Below are 12651 nucleotides of genomic sequence, written 5' to 3'. Positions count from 1 at the left end.
CTCTGTGAACCATGGCTTTTGCTGTAGCAGGCAACTGAGTATATGTCAGGAAAATCCTACTAGGACAGCACAGCTGAACTTTATTTGGGATTAATCAGAGTCTCTTTAATTGATAGCAAGTGTGTACCCAAGAAGACTAAATGATGTAATTAAATCAAAAGGTGCTTCAACAAAGCATTAGTTTAAGGGTGTGCACACTTATGCAACCAGCTTATTGTACGTTTTTTTTTTTTTCCCTAACAGATTTGTTTGCTTTTTAATTGAATTGTACAGGTTATAGGTCACATTAAAGGTGGGAAAAGCTTTGGAATTATTTATTGTGGTCTCATTTTTTTATATCACAAAAACCTGGCATTTTAACAGGGGTGTGTAAACTTTTTATATCCACTGTAGCTAGATACACCTCCACCTTTTGCTCCAGGAGCCAGGATATATTTTATAAACTAGTTACTGGAACAGATTTGTGAGCACTTTCTTGTTACTTCACTGTTTGAAATCTGTGGTACCATCCACCATTCACAATGGTTTGGCAGTGGTGGCATTGAAACCTAATCATTGCCAGTCTAGTGCCACAGTTGGCATCAGGTTACACTTCTACTTCACAGCAGATAACAGTAACATTTTGGAGCCATCTAACTTCAGGAAATGCTGTAGATGATGAAGTAGAAGCAGCAGGAACCATATTTGCTGAAGCTAATAAATGACTATGAGAATGACCTTGGTCCTGTGCATCTTGGCTTTCTGGATTAACCTCATCATTACAGAAGATGACGAAAAAAGAGAAACAGGAGGGCAGTTACTGGACCACAGCATAGCTACTGTGTGTTCTAAGAGAGGGCATGAAGGGGAAGTGGTTACTACACTTGGCACTGGCTGAGGATGTAAACAGTCACACCAAAATTTTTCTCACATGCAAAACAACTTCTGCATCACTGAAGGACTCAGGGACAGCTCGGGGCTATCAATAAACAGGAACTGAGACTGGCTGCTAGAAAACTAAACTTACCTGGAATGTGGCTTGCCACCAGAAAACAGCTAGTCTGAGTGGCTCATTTCCGTATCCTCATGGCTTCTCAAAAGAGCTAGTAACATACAACCTTTTGTTTGTTGATATACCAAACCACTGACATGCTATTATAATAGGTGTCCATCAAACAATGAGAAAGTAAGCCTAAACGGATAATACTGTAAGGAGAACAGAATTCATCTCTAGGATGTTCATGTGCAGGGTAGTGTTTGAGTATTTCCAGGCAACCTGAGCCATCTGCCCACTCTAATACCTCTCAGTATGTGGGCAAATGCATCCACAGTGGTTGCTGACACAGAACTTGGTAGTTGACAATAGCTCCTCATGACAAAATTAGTGAGCTCCATCTGCCACCGTCGATTCTGCTTGCATGCCCTAGAACTTTAAATGAAATGTGATCCATAATCTGAAATCTGAGACCACTGGATCCTGAGTGCCTACTGTACTACCTTCATGTGAAGACTAGTGTGACCTACCATTAGAATGGATGCCAACATTTCAGCCAAAGTTTTGAGGCATAGGCACACCAAGATCTTACTGGAGTTTAGTATGGTGGAGACCTTGGATTTAATGGCTATTACACAATCCACTGAAGGACATTTCCTCCAATGCACAGTGTCCAGACAGTATCTGGCAGCTGTAATGAACTGGGATGATCAGTTGTGACTGCAAGATGTTTAACTGGAACACTTTAATTGCAGATTCCTGATGAAAATGCCTGAACTGAAGCAGCAGCTAGACAGACAGGCAGGCATTTAACTATGGGAAAATACTGGATCCCTGTATTCTCTGCTTGGCTACTGCTATGAAAATACATTTCATAATCCACCTGATGCCAAGATGGGACTGATGGAAACACCTGGTACCGGTAAAGACTTTTCCTATCCAGAAACGTAAATACCCATTTGACCCCCTGAAAATCTGGATGCGATAGTAAGTGTTTAGGAGATCAAAAGGGTACATCAAATCTCCTTTTGACAGACAAGAAAAACTGACTGCAAAATGACTATGGAATTACTTCCTCAGTAAAAATTTGCTTAAGTCACCAAGCTTCAAAACTGTTCTGAGGTCTTCTGCCTTTTTCAGGCACCAAAGAGAAAGTACAGTTGTGTAAACTTACCATAAATGTAGATGTTCGAGTGTATTCACTGTTGCAGTCATCACATTTGGGGTATCCCTGCCAGGGTAGCCCTCAGCTGGCCCAAATACCAGAGGCTTAGTATTTCTGCGTTGGTTGCTGTCGCATCAGGACTGATGTCAGGTCATCAGTAGTATAAAGTAAGGCAGCCGACGCCATTACATCAGTTTTTCTTGCCCTGTCAGGAGCTCCCAAGTGGGAGCCAGGTTCTGGTGGAAGAGCCCCACCAGTAGAAAGTAAACACCAAAATGTCCTTTGTAAGGAGAGAGAAGAAAGAAGAGGGGGATGGATGGAAACCAGGACTGCAACAGTGAATACACCCGAACATCTACATTTATGGTAAGTGTACACAACTGTACTATGTTCTTAGTGTTTCACTGTTGCAGTCATCACATTTGGGTTGATTCCCAAAGCTGAGGAAAATGGTGGAAGCAGTCTACGAAACTAGGGGCTGGCTAGGATGCCTTGCAAGACTGCAGAGGCAAACCCCGCCCTGGATTTGGAGAAGATAGACAGGTGGTAGTGTTTGGTGAAAGTGTGAACAGATGGCAGCCTCCAAGGTGTCCCTGGTCGGGATTCCTCTGAGGAAAGCTGCAGAGGTGGAGGCTGCTCTGGTGGAGTGAGTCCTGACCCCCTTAGGGCAAGGCTTTCCATGTTGTTTGTAACAGAAATGGATGCAGTGTGCTATCCACTTGGAAATTGTTTGTTTGTAGATGGCTTTGCCCTCTGCCCTGCAGCAATGCTAACCAGCAATTGAGCAGACTTTCTGAAGGATGTATCTGTGGGTTAGGGAAAAAGGTGGGCAAATGACTGGATTGAGAGCCACACTGGACACCACTTTGGGCATGAAGGGTGGGTTAGTCCTGAGGGAGACCCTGTCAGCATGGAAGATGATGAAGAGCTCCACAGCCATGAGTGCTTGTAGCTTGGAGACCCTTCTGGCTGAAGTGATGGCCAGAAGGAAAGCTGCCTTCCAAGAGAGAAATTGTAGCTCTGCTGAAGATGCTGGTTTGAAGGGGGGCAGGGTGAGCTTTTCCAATACAAAGGTAAGGTCCCAAATTAGGGTTGGTGCTCTTCTGGGTGGCCTCAAGTTGCTAACTCCTCTTAGGAATTGTTTGATCAGAGGGTGTGAGAAAAGGGGCTGCTCAGTGGGAAAATGAGCAGAGACAGCGGAGACATGAATTTTTATAGAGGAAAAAGAGAGACCACTGTGTAGCAGGTCAGCTAAGTAATCCAGGATGAGAGGGAGGGAGGGCTGTGCTGTATCAGCTCCCTTAGCCTGAATCCAGGTGCAGAACCTTTTCCATTTGTCAACATAAGACGTTCTAGTGCTAGGGCATCTGGCCTCACGTATAACATCTAGAACCTGTTTACTAAGGTTGGCAGATTGACCGGTGGTTAGTGAATAAGCCAAGCTGCCAAATTGAGGGTCTGCAATTGGGGATGCATGCATTCTTCTTCCCTCTGGGTCAGGAGGATTGGGGTCTGAGTGAGATGCCATGGTGGCAGTGGGGACAGGCTGCGCAGCAGTGGGTACCAGTGCTGGTGAGACCAGTCTGGAGCAATAAGAATTGTCCTTGGTTTTTCCTCCCTTATTTTGAGCAGTACCCTGGGGATGAGAGGTAGTGGAGGAAAGGCACAGACTGACAGATTGACCCAGGTGAAGGACAGGGAATCCAATTTCCAAGCCATGCAGTGATGCTCCCTGGTGCAGAACTTCCTGAGCTGATGGTTGGTGTGGGAGTCAAAGAGGTCGACCTTCGAGGTGCCCCACTTCTGAGTTATTAGGGTGAAGGTTCTTTTGTCTAGCTGCCACTCATGTGGGTCCAGAGGATTTCTGCTTAAGTGGTCTGCCAGAGAGTTTAGAGAACCTGGCAGGAATTGTGCTAACAGGTGGAGTTGCATGGCAGAGACTGTGTGCCAAAGGGCCATGGCCAGCCCGCATAGAGGGTAGGAGCGAGTCCCTCCCTGCTTGCTGATGCACCACATCACAGTGGTGTCATCCGTTTTGATCAGGAGAGCCCCTGGGCAGAAAAGGAGTTAGAAAGCTGTCAAGGCGTGCTGGACAACCATCATCTATTTTTGGTTGATGTGCAGATGGATTTGCTGTGGGCTCCACTGGCCCTGTATGCATCTGCCATCCAGGTGTGCACCCCGAACATAGTCTGATGTGTCTGTGGTGAGGGTCTGGGTGGTGGTGGGGGGGTGGTGAGAAGGGTAGTCCCTTGTTGTGGGAGCAAGCTGCTGCCCACCAAAGAAATTTTTTTCTGAGGCAAGGTATCATGGGTATAAGAGTTTCCAGATTTTGAAAGTGTTGACACCAAAGGCTTTTTATGTACCATTGAAGTTTCCTCATATGCAGTCTGGCATATGGAATGAGTAGAATGCAAGATGCCATGAACCCCAGAGCTTGCAGGATTTTCCTTGCAGATAACTGGGGTCTGGTGGCTAGTTGAGAGAAGCAGGCTGTCAGGTAAGTTAGCTTCTCTGGTGTAAGGAATGCCATCTGAGATGCTGTGTCCAGGATTGCTCCTAGGAATATAATCCTATGGGTGGGTACTTGTTTTGATTTCTTTTCATTGATTGTGTACCCTAGGGAGGTCAGTAGGGATTTTACAAAGGCCAGGTGCTTGAGCAGCTTTTTCTGGCTGTCTGCCTGAATTAGGCAGTCGCCTAAGTATGGATAAATTTGGATATTCTTTTGTCTGCAAAAGGCAATGGTCAGAGCCAGACATTTTGTGAAAACTCTGGGAGCAGTAGATAAGCCAAAGGGAAGTGCAGAGAACTGAAAGTGCAGAGATCCTGCCCTGAAATGCACATATTTCCTGCATGATTCCCTAACAGGAATGTGGAGGTAGGCCTCTTTTAGGTCTCAGGTGGCTAGCCAAGCATCCTTGGAGAGCATGGGTAGTAGCTGCTGGAGGGTGAGCATTTTGAATTTTGGTATCACCAGGAAGGTGTTTAGAATGGATAGATTGAGGATGGGGTGCCAGGTGCCCTCTTTTCTGGGTACCAGAAAAAGTGTGGAGTAGAAACCTTGGCCTTTTTGTTCTGTAGAAATGTGCTCTATTGCCCTAATAGAACGCAGGGAAAGGACTTGCTTTTGCACCTCTGCCCACTGGTCTGGAGGTTGATTTGGGAACCCTTTTGGAGTTGGAAGGGTGTGGAAAGAAAATTTGTATCCCTGGGAGACTATGTTGAGGATCCAGCAGTCATTGGTAATGGTGGCCCAGGTGCTTGCGTAAAAGGAGAGTTTTCCTCCTAGGGGTAAGTGAAGGTGGGCAGAGGGAGGGGGTGGGGGAGGAGAGTCACTGTGAGTTCTTACAATGAGGGGGTGGCTTAGAACTCCCTATTTTTGAAGTGGAGGAAGTCCACTGTTTTGAACTCTGCCTTCCCTGTGGCTGCTGTCTGGGAGGTCTGCTTCCACGGGGTCTGGGCTGAACTAACCTGGTGGGAGCAGGAAAGGACCAGTGCTTAGAAGGGCAATGCCTGCTGAACCTGGCTGGCTGGACCTGTAAGAAATCCTTAACTGTCTGCATAGATTTAGCTTTTTCTTCCATCTTTTTTAAGACCTCTTCTGCCTTAGTGCCATAGAAGTTGTCTTTGTGCAAGGGTGCATCCAACAATTTAGATTTAACATGGTCTGGCAAGGGTTGTTCTTTAAGCCATGCATGTCTTCTAAGGACAGAACCGGTGACTGCTGCCCTGCAAGAAGATTCTAAAGCATCAAACCCATAGTGCAAGGTGTGTTTAGTTACTTGGCTTGTTGAATGCATTAACTGTTGTAACTCTTTAGATTCTGCACAAGCAGGAAAGGAAGACACTTTTTGTTTGAGGAGTTTCAGGGTATGTTGCTGAAATTATAGCACATGGAACTGGCAATTTAGTGCTCTGATAGCAAGAGTAGCAGAGGTGTATACTTTTTTACCCCATCTGTCCAGTGCTCGGGAATCCCTATCTGAGGAGGTGGGATTCTTAGCAGAGGTTGCTTTAATTCTTTTAGGCCCTTGAGAAATTACCTCAGGGTCAGGAGTAGGATTTTTAAAAAGAAATTTGTGAGAGTCAGGGACTCTGTAATACCTGTCTGGTTTTCTGGGTGCAGGTGGGAGGGTGTCAGGAGTCAAGCTGGATTGCAGGAAAACATCCTCCACAACATCCATGGCTGGGGGAATGGCCAGGGGTCTGTGCTGTGGAAGATCCAAGAATTCCCTGAGTCTCTTTTTAGACTGAGGGTAGACCTGACATTTCCATTGGAAATGCTCCCTTAAGGTATGAAGGGTTTCCCCAAAGGAAAAGTCATCGGGGGGGGGGGGAGAGGCTGAAGGAATGGAGTCCTCTGCATTCAAATCCTCATAAGCAGAGAGGGGTTGTATGTCTTCATATTCAAATGCATCAGAGTCATCAGACTCCTGTTCAGACAAAACTACTGGGGACAGATCTCTTTATTTTGGAAGGGGTAGCTTGGCTTCTCCTGATTAGCATGATAAAGTCTTCTGCTATTTTAAGCGTTTGAGACTGAGGCAAGGAAGCAGGTGCCTGAGATTGTGTGGTTCACACCCTGGGCCTTAGAAACTCAGTAGTTTTAGAAAGAATGGTAGACGTGAAAGAAGTTGTCGGTTTGTGTCGAGAATCGGTAGTGCGAAGTACTTCTTCGGAAGGTGGTGCCTGCTCAGTGGCTCCGGACCCATCCAAGGGAGAGACAACCGCAGGATCCTTAATCGAAGAAGAATTTTGCAGCATATTGGACTCTGAAAGGGTCTCGGTAGTGGCCAGCAAATCCGCAGAAGTGGGCATCAGGGGCTGCAAAAGTGCCTTACTGTGGACCGGAGAACTGACGAGTAGCTTAAAGGAAGCATCATCGGTAGGCTTGGACCTGTGTCGTCTGTCTCTTTCTTTATCTTTACATTTTTTCAGATCATCTGTTGTCGGATGGCTTACCAAAGCCATATTGGAATTTGAGGACTGTAAGCGAAAATATCTGGCTACAATAAGGGCCCTACTACATATAGTTCTGGCATTGAACAAAGCACAAAAGTGACAGCGGGGGATGTTGTGGTCTGGGCTTAAGCAAGTGACGTAGTAAGAATGAAAGTCTCGGTGTGGTATTTGCTTTCCACAGATGAGACAATTGTTAACTTTTTCTGACATCGGTTAGTGCAAGAAAAAAGTATCCCCAAAGGGGTACTTAGCTTTAGAAAACTTCAGCTTCAATTCGGAAGACGAAACTCATGTAGCGGCCGACCGGCACTTGTGCGAACTGCTTCTGCCTCCGCGGCAAGAAAGACTGATGTAATGGCGTCGGCTGGCTTACTTTATACTACTGACGACCTGAAATCAGTCCTGAAGTGACAGCAACTGACGCAGAAATACTAAACCTCTGGTATTCGGGCTGGCCAAGGGCTACCCTGGCATGGATTACCCAAATGTGATGACTGCAATAGTGAAACATGAAGATCATCAAAAAATAACACCTCAACTCTTTCTTGTGTGGTAGAACCTCTCTGATGGTTCTTTTTTTCAATAAGGCTGAAAATCTCCCTCCCTGTGGAGATCTCCTGATAAGATGTAATACTGGACAAGTGAAGAAACAGAGGGACAAGTTGTGTTTCAAAGATAGTCCTGCATCTTCTCAATATTACTGCCCTTATCCACCTGTCTGGTGTGATGGATTTTCATGCTGACTGAAGAGGAAACAAAGACCTGCCTCCTACAAAAGAGGGACAAGTCAGGTAAGGCCAAAGGGCCATTACTGCCCATCCATGTGCAGAACGGAGGTTCTTACTGTTTTCCGAGGACCACTGTCATTGGACCGGAAACCAGTGTAAACTGTTTTGGTTACTGGGTTTTGTCCCAGCTGGTAGCTGAGATTTTTGCTATGAACTGTGCCTCTACATCTTCAGGAAGCAGCACTGATGCATTTAGAATTTTACAACCCCAGCTGTGAGGGCTCTGTACCCTTATTATATATTCCCTGGGTGTGCCATAGAACTTAGGAGTGGTGTCCCTGGTGAAATTTGCTACAGAGTCTGCTTATCGCTCACACCACTGTCTAGCCCTGAAACAACTCTTTTGGCTAGAACTACCTTACCTTATCCTTTTCATTATCCACATCTGTAGCAGGAGATTTTGAAGACGACATAAGGTGTTTCCATTGCATAGGGCTTTTCTGTTTTTTTTCTGAAGGGGAGTCCAAAGACAAGGATATGACCCCTATTTTCTGAAGTTCACAAGGTGAGACACTCTGTGGGACTGCTGAATCGCTAACCTACTGTTGTAAGAATGGAAGTCGTATAATTGTTAAGGTGTTTACCTGAGTCTACATTGCAAGCGCGAATGCTTAGGTTGTCAAATACGGCATGATCGACACCGATTAAATGAACCACGAGTACAACGAATACCGGAAACCACGAAATTCGAAATCCCAATTCGGCAGAGTTGGCCCTTCTGCAGTATAGATCCGTAAGGTAAGTGTGCGATAGTTACGGACCTTAGGGTTAGGATGCGGGTTAAGTTAAGTGCATAGATAGTAATGTATGTAAGGGTTAGAAGTAGGGTTTTGCTAAGTGTACGTGTGTGGATTATTTATTTTGTTTGGACATAGCTTATTAAGGTAAGTGTGCGATAGTTACAGACCTTAGGGTTAGGGTGTGGGTTAAGGTAAGTGCATAGAAAGTAATGTATGTAAGGGTTAGTGTAGGTTTAGGTTAGTGTATGTATGTGGTTTATTTGTTTGGGTGGGTAGTATGTAGTGAGCGGTGTAGTGGGAAGTATGTTTTGTTTTCGTTAGTGGGTGGAACGGTGTTGGCCAAACAAAACAATTCAGTGATGTGTGTTTCTGCGTTTTGAGGTTTCAATGAATGGTGTCAATCATGCTGTATTCGACAACCTAAGCGTTCGCGCTTATAATATAGACCCATTTACCTTACAGCCACAAGGTACAGAGCTTGATTCTTACATGGGGTTATTGGGTAAACTTCAAATGCCCTGCAGAGACAGTTAGCCTAGTACTGATTTATGAACCTCTGAATGTTTTAATATCTCTGTGGCACAAGGTGTAAGTGTACTGACTTTTGAAACAGAACACAAGTGATTCAGGGTTCAAATCCAGTTATTTTGGGATGCATGGCAAGACTTAAAAAGAACCTTGTGGTCATCAGCCTAGTAAACACTTATGATCCTATATACAGTGGGTGAGAACTGCTGAGTGTGAAATACCTCTCTTTTGTGGGAGGTTGGCATAATGGTTAACATGTTTACCTTACAGACACAAGGTGCAGAATTTGATTCTCAGATGGAGTAACTGGCGAGGCTTAAAATGGTCCACAAGGACAGCTAGCCGAGTACTAATTTATGAACCTATGAATCTACAGGAAAGGTTGTAGGACAGAAGGATCAAGGTAGGCTATTCCAGCAATATAAGTACCAGCATCAAGGCTGGAATATATGGCATTAAGCAGAACCACTTAAAGGCCGTCTTGTTGGTTCAACATTGTTGCAACCATTGGGATAGTAATCAACGACAGACCTGGAATCAAAAACTCTGCGACTAGGTAGGTTGACTGAAATACTGATGCTGAAAAGGACAGTGTCAAGACTGGCAATGAAAACCCAACACCTATAATCAGCACTGACAGCACCGCTGGTGGCAACAGCAATGGCATGAATAAAACTGCTATTAATGTGATGCCTGATAAAGGAAGCACTGACATGGCTCCATATAGTAAAAAAATCAACACCATAGTGTTTGGCACAGTGAATCCACAGCTCCTTTCCTTACGATCGATGCCATCAGAGCTGAGACTGATGTCCTTAATACTGGCACAAGGTGAAAATATTATACTACCAGACAGGAAACTTTTTTTTACTGCATCCTAGGATGCCTCCACAAAGGTTTTTCTAGCTCCAACAAATGGAGTAGGGGAAGAAGCACCAGAACACCTCTCTTGAGAAATCAAAAGGGCTTATGCCAGTCTATCATAATCAATAACAGAAAAGGAAGGGGAGGGAGAAGGTCATCCATCAGAGGGGCCTTGGGCTCCTCAGGCCAGAGGAAACACCGCTGTCTGACTGCTTTTCAGTTAAAGGAGTTAACTTCACAGTTTCACATTTTTAGACAAGATGTCCAATACTTCAACATCGTTTTTTTCATTCATGCAGACTGCTAGAGTTGAAGAATCGTAACCGGCAGATTTAGAAGATAAAGACACTTACTTTTTTAGAATAGGATGGTGACCCTAATACTGACTCAGCATGCTTTGTGGAAAATAAAGAGGAGAAAGCTAAAGCTTCATCAGTACCTTTGGCAAACAAGGATTTCCCAATGATGATACTTGCTTTATTTTCTTTAACATAAACTTATAGCTCATGAGTTTTAAATTTATAAATATTGTGAGAATAACTAAGCCAAAGCAAGCTCTTATAGTGCTTACTTTGGGGAGAATTTTTCTTCTCAGAAGCACTGCAATGGAATGACCATTCAGTATTGGCTTTGTAAGGACAGACTAAGCCTAAAAAGAGGAAAGAGGTTCTTGGCAGGAAAAAAAAAATCAAAAATGGGGAGGTGAAAAAAAACAACTAAAACAAGGAGAGGCAAAATAAAGTAATGAAACAAACATGTTTTTTATCACAAAACTCTAAACTTTTAGTCAATAAATCAAAAGGTATCCTAATGTCTTTTTCATGCCTAAGCATGACCACAGCAATGAAGATATAAAAAGGTTGTGTGCGGTAGTGTATTATGGGATGGAAAAGGCTGCCTGGCAGACTCAGAAAGTCTAACTTGCTAAGCAGTGCTAAAGCCTACTGGCCTGAGTCCCACTGATACCAAGGATGGACCTCCTCTTTTCACATCAGTACATACAGACGATACTGAGAAAGAATATGTTCAACAAAATATTTTAAATTAGTCAGGGTGGAACAGCTGGACGCATTAATCTAATGAAAGCAGTCATTCTATGCATATCCATTTACATTAGGTTCATCAAACAGAAAAATAATCATGAAAAATGAATTTTATCAATGATGGTAATGTATTTATTAATTTATCTGAAAACTAGTATTAATAAACATGACAATCAGAACTCAGATTAATAGTCCACCCGAAAATAAAATGTAATACAGTACATGAATAATACTTTGACAAAAGGCAGCAAGAAACAGATGTAATAAAGAAGGTTGGGGAAGAACAGAAAAAGATATGCAGGTAATGCCACATTAAAAGCAAGATTCATCTGAAGAAACTTTATCATTATCTATATTCAGATGGAAAACACTGTATATTATGCACTAGTGAAGGAGAGGAGAAAGTTGTGCTAGAAACACAAATCCATGTCAGCTGTAAAATGAGGGAAAGCAACAAGTTCCAAACTGGCATTATTTAAGATGAGTGTGAACATTCAAACTCTGCGTTGGGATTCAATGCTATAAGGCGATTTGAAGAAGACAACTGCTTGGCAGCAAGAAATCACTATCCTCATAGTGTATGACATCACAAGACAAAGATATTGAACACCTAATGTAGAAAAAGGGGTTCAGTGAATAACTGAAAAAAGTGGCTGAAGGTAACCGAATATCTATATTACAGGGGTTCAATGAAAAGTGAAAGAACATGACTGGGGATAACTTGAGCATCGGACATTACAGGGGTCCACTGAGTATACCAACATATTTGCACAGCTTTACTATCAAAAACCCGAAACGCACAACAAAAAACGTCTGTTACATCGAATGAAACCATGAATTCCTGAATACTAATTAGGCATAAATTCCGAATCTGTTGAACAAATTTATGTCGAATATCAAATGTGACGTCAGTGTAGGTGGATATGTAAGTTAAACGTCTACACTGGCATTCACATTTTAGCAGGGGGGCAAGCCCCCCACACCCCCTGCAAATTATATACATTCCAACTCCGATATCACACTACAGTGAGGAAAAGGACACAGTTCCCAATCTGCACTGTACCACGATCTCTACCCATAACATCGAGTACATATCAGCGAATGCAAATGTACTCTCGCTCTCCCACCGTTCAGCAACATGGGCATCAGCCAAATGCTGTTCATGATGTCCATGTTCGCTGAACCCACCATCTTCATTTTAATAGTAAACCATTTGCACAGGGTTAGCTCAACATACACTGTTGGGGGATTCACTAAATAGAGGAATAGATGAACTGGAGACAGTATGAGCACCTGATATTGCAGGGTTCGGCAAGTAGGACACCAGATTAACTTGCATGGTGGGATAATCTGAACTGTTGAGATTCAGAAAGTAGGGCAAGCAGACTAATGGGGGGGGGGGGGTAATCCGAGCGCCATTTACTGATGGGATTTGGTAGGTAGGGCAGAAGACTGATTTAGGAGGTGGGGTAATCTGAGTGCCGGCACTGCTAGGATTCAGTAAGTAGGGCAGCAGACTGATTTGAGTGGTGGGATAATCTGAGCACTTGGTTCTGCAGAGATTCAGTAAGTAGAATGACAGAAT

The 12651-nt window shown here is 43.9% G+C and overlaps 1 protein-coding gene across 1 annotated transcript in view; it reads right to left on the bottom strand.

Moving 5' to 3' along the window:
- The window catches only part of ITGAV (integrin subunit alpha V), a 1332605-nt gene that overhangs the window by 93677 nt on the left and 1226277 nt on the right, over window positions 1–12651 (bottom strand). The gene's annotated exons all lie outside the window — the stretch shown is intronic.

This window comes from Protopterus annectens, chromosome 6.part0 (genome assembly GCF_019279795.1).
Source record: "Protopterus annectens isolate FY-2018-M chromosome 6.part0, PAN1.0, whole genome shotgun sequence".
Taxonomy (NCBI): domain Eukaryota; kingdom Metazoa; phylum Chordata; order Ceratodontiformes; family Protopteridae; genus Protopterus; species Protopterus annectens.
This window is presented reverse-complemented; position numbering and strand designations above follow the sequence as displayed.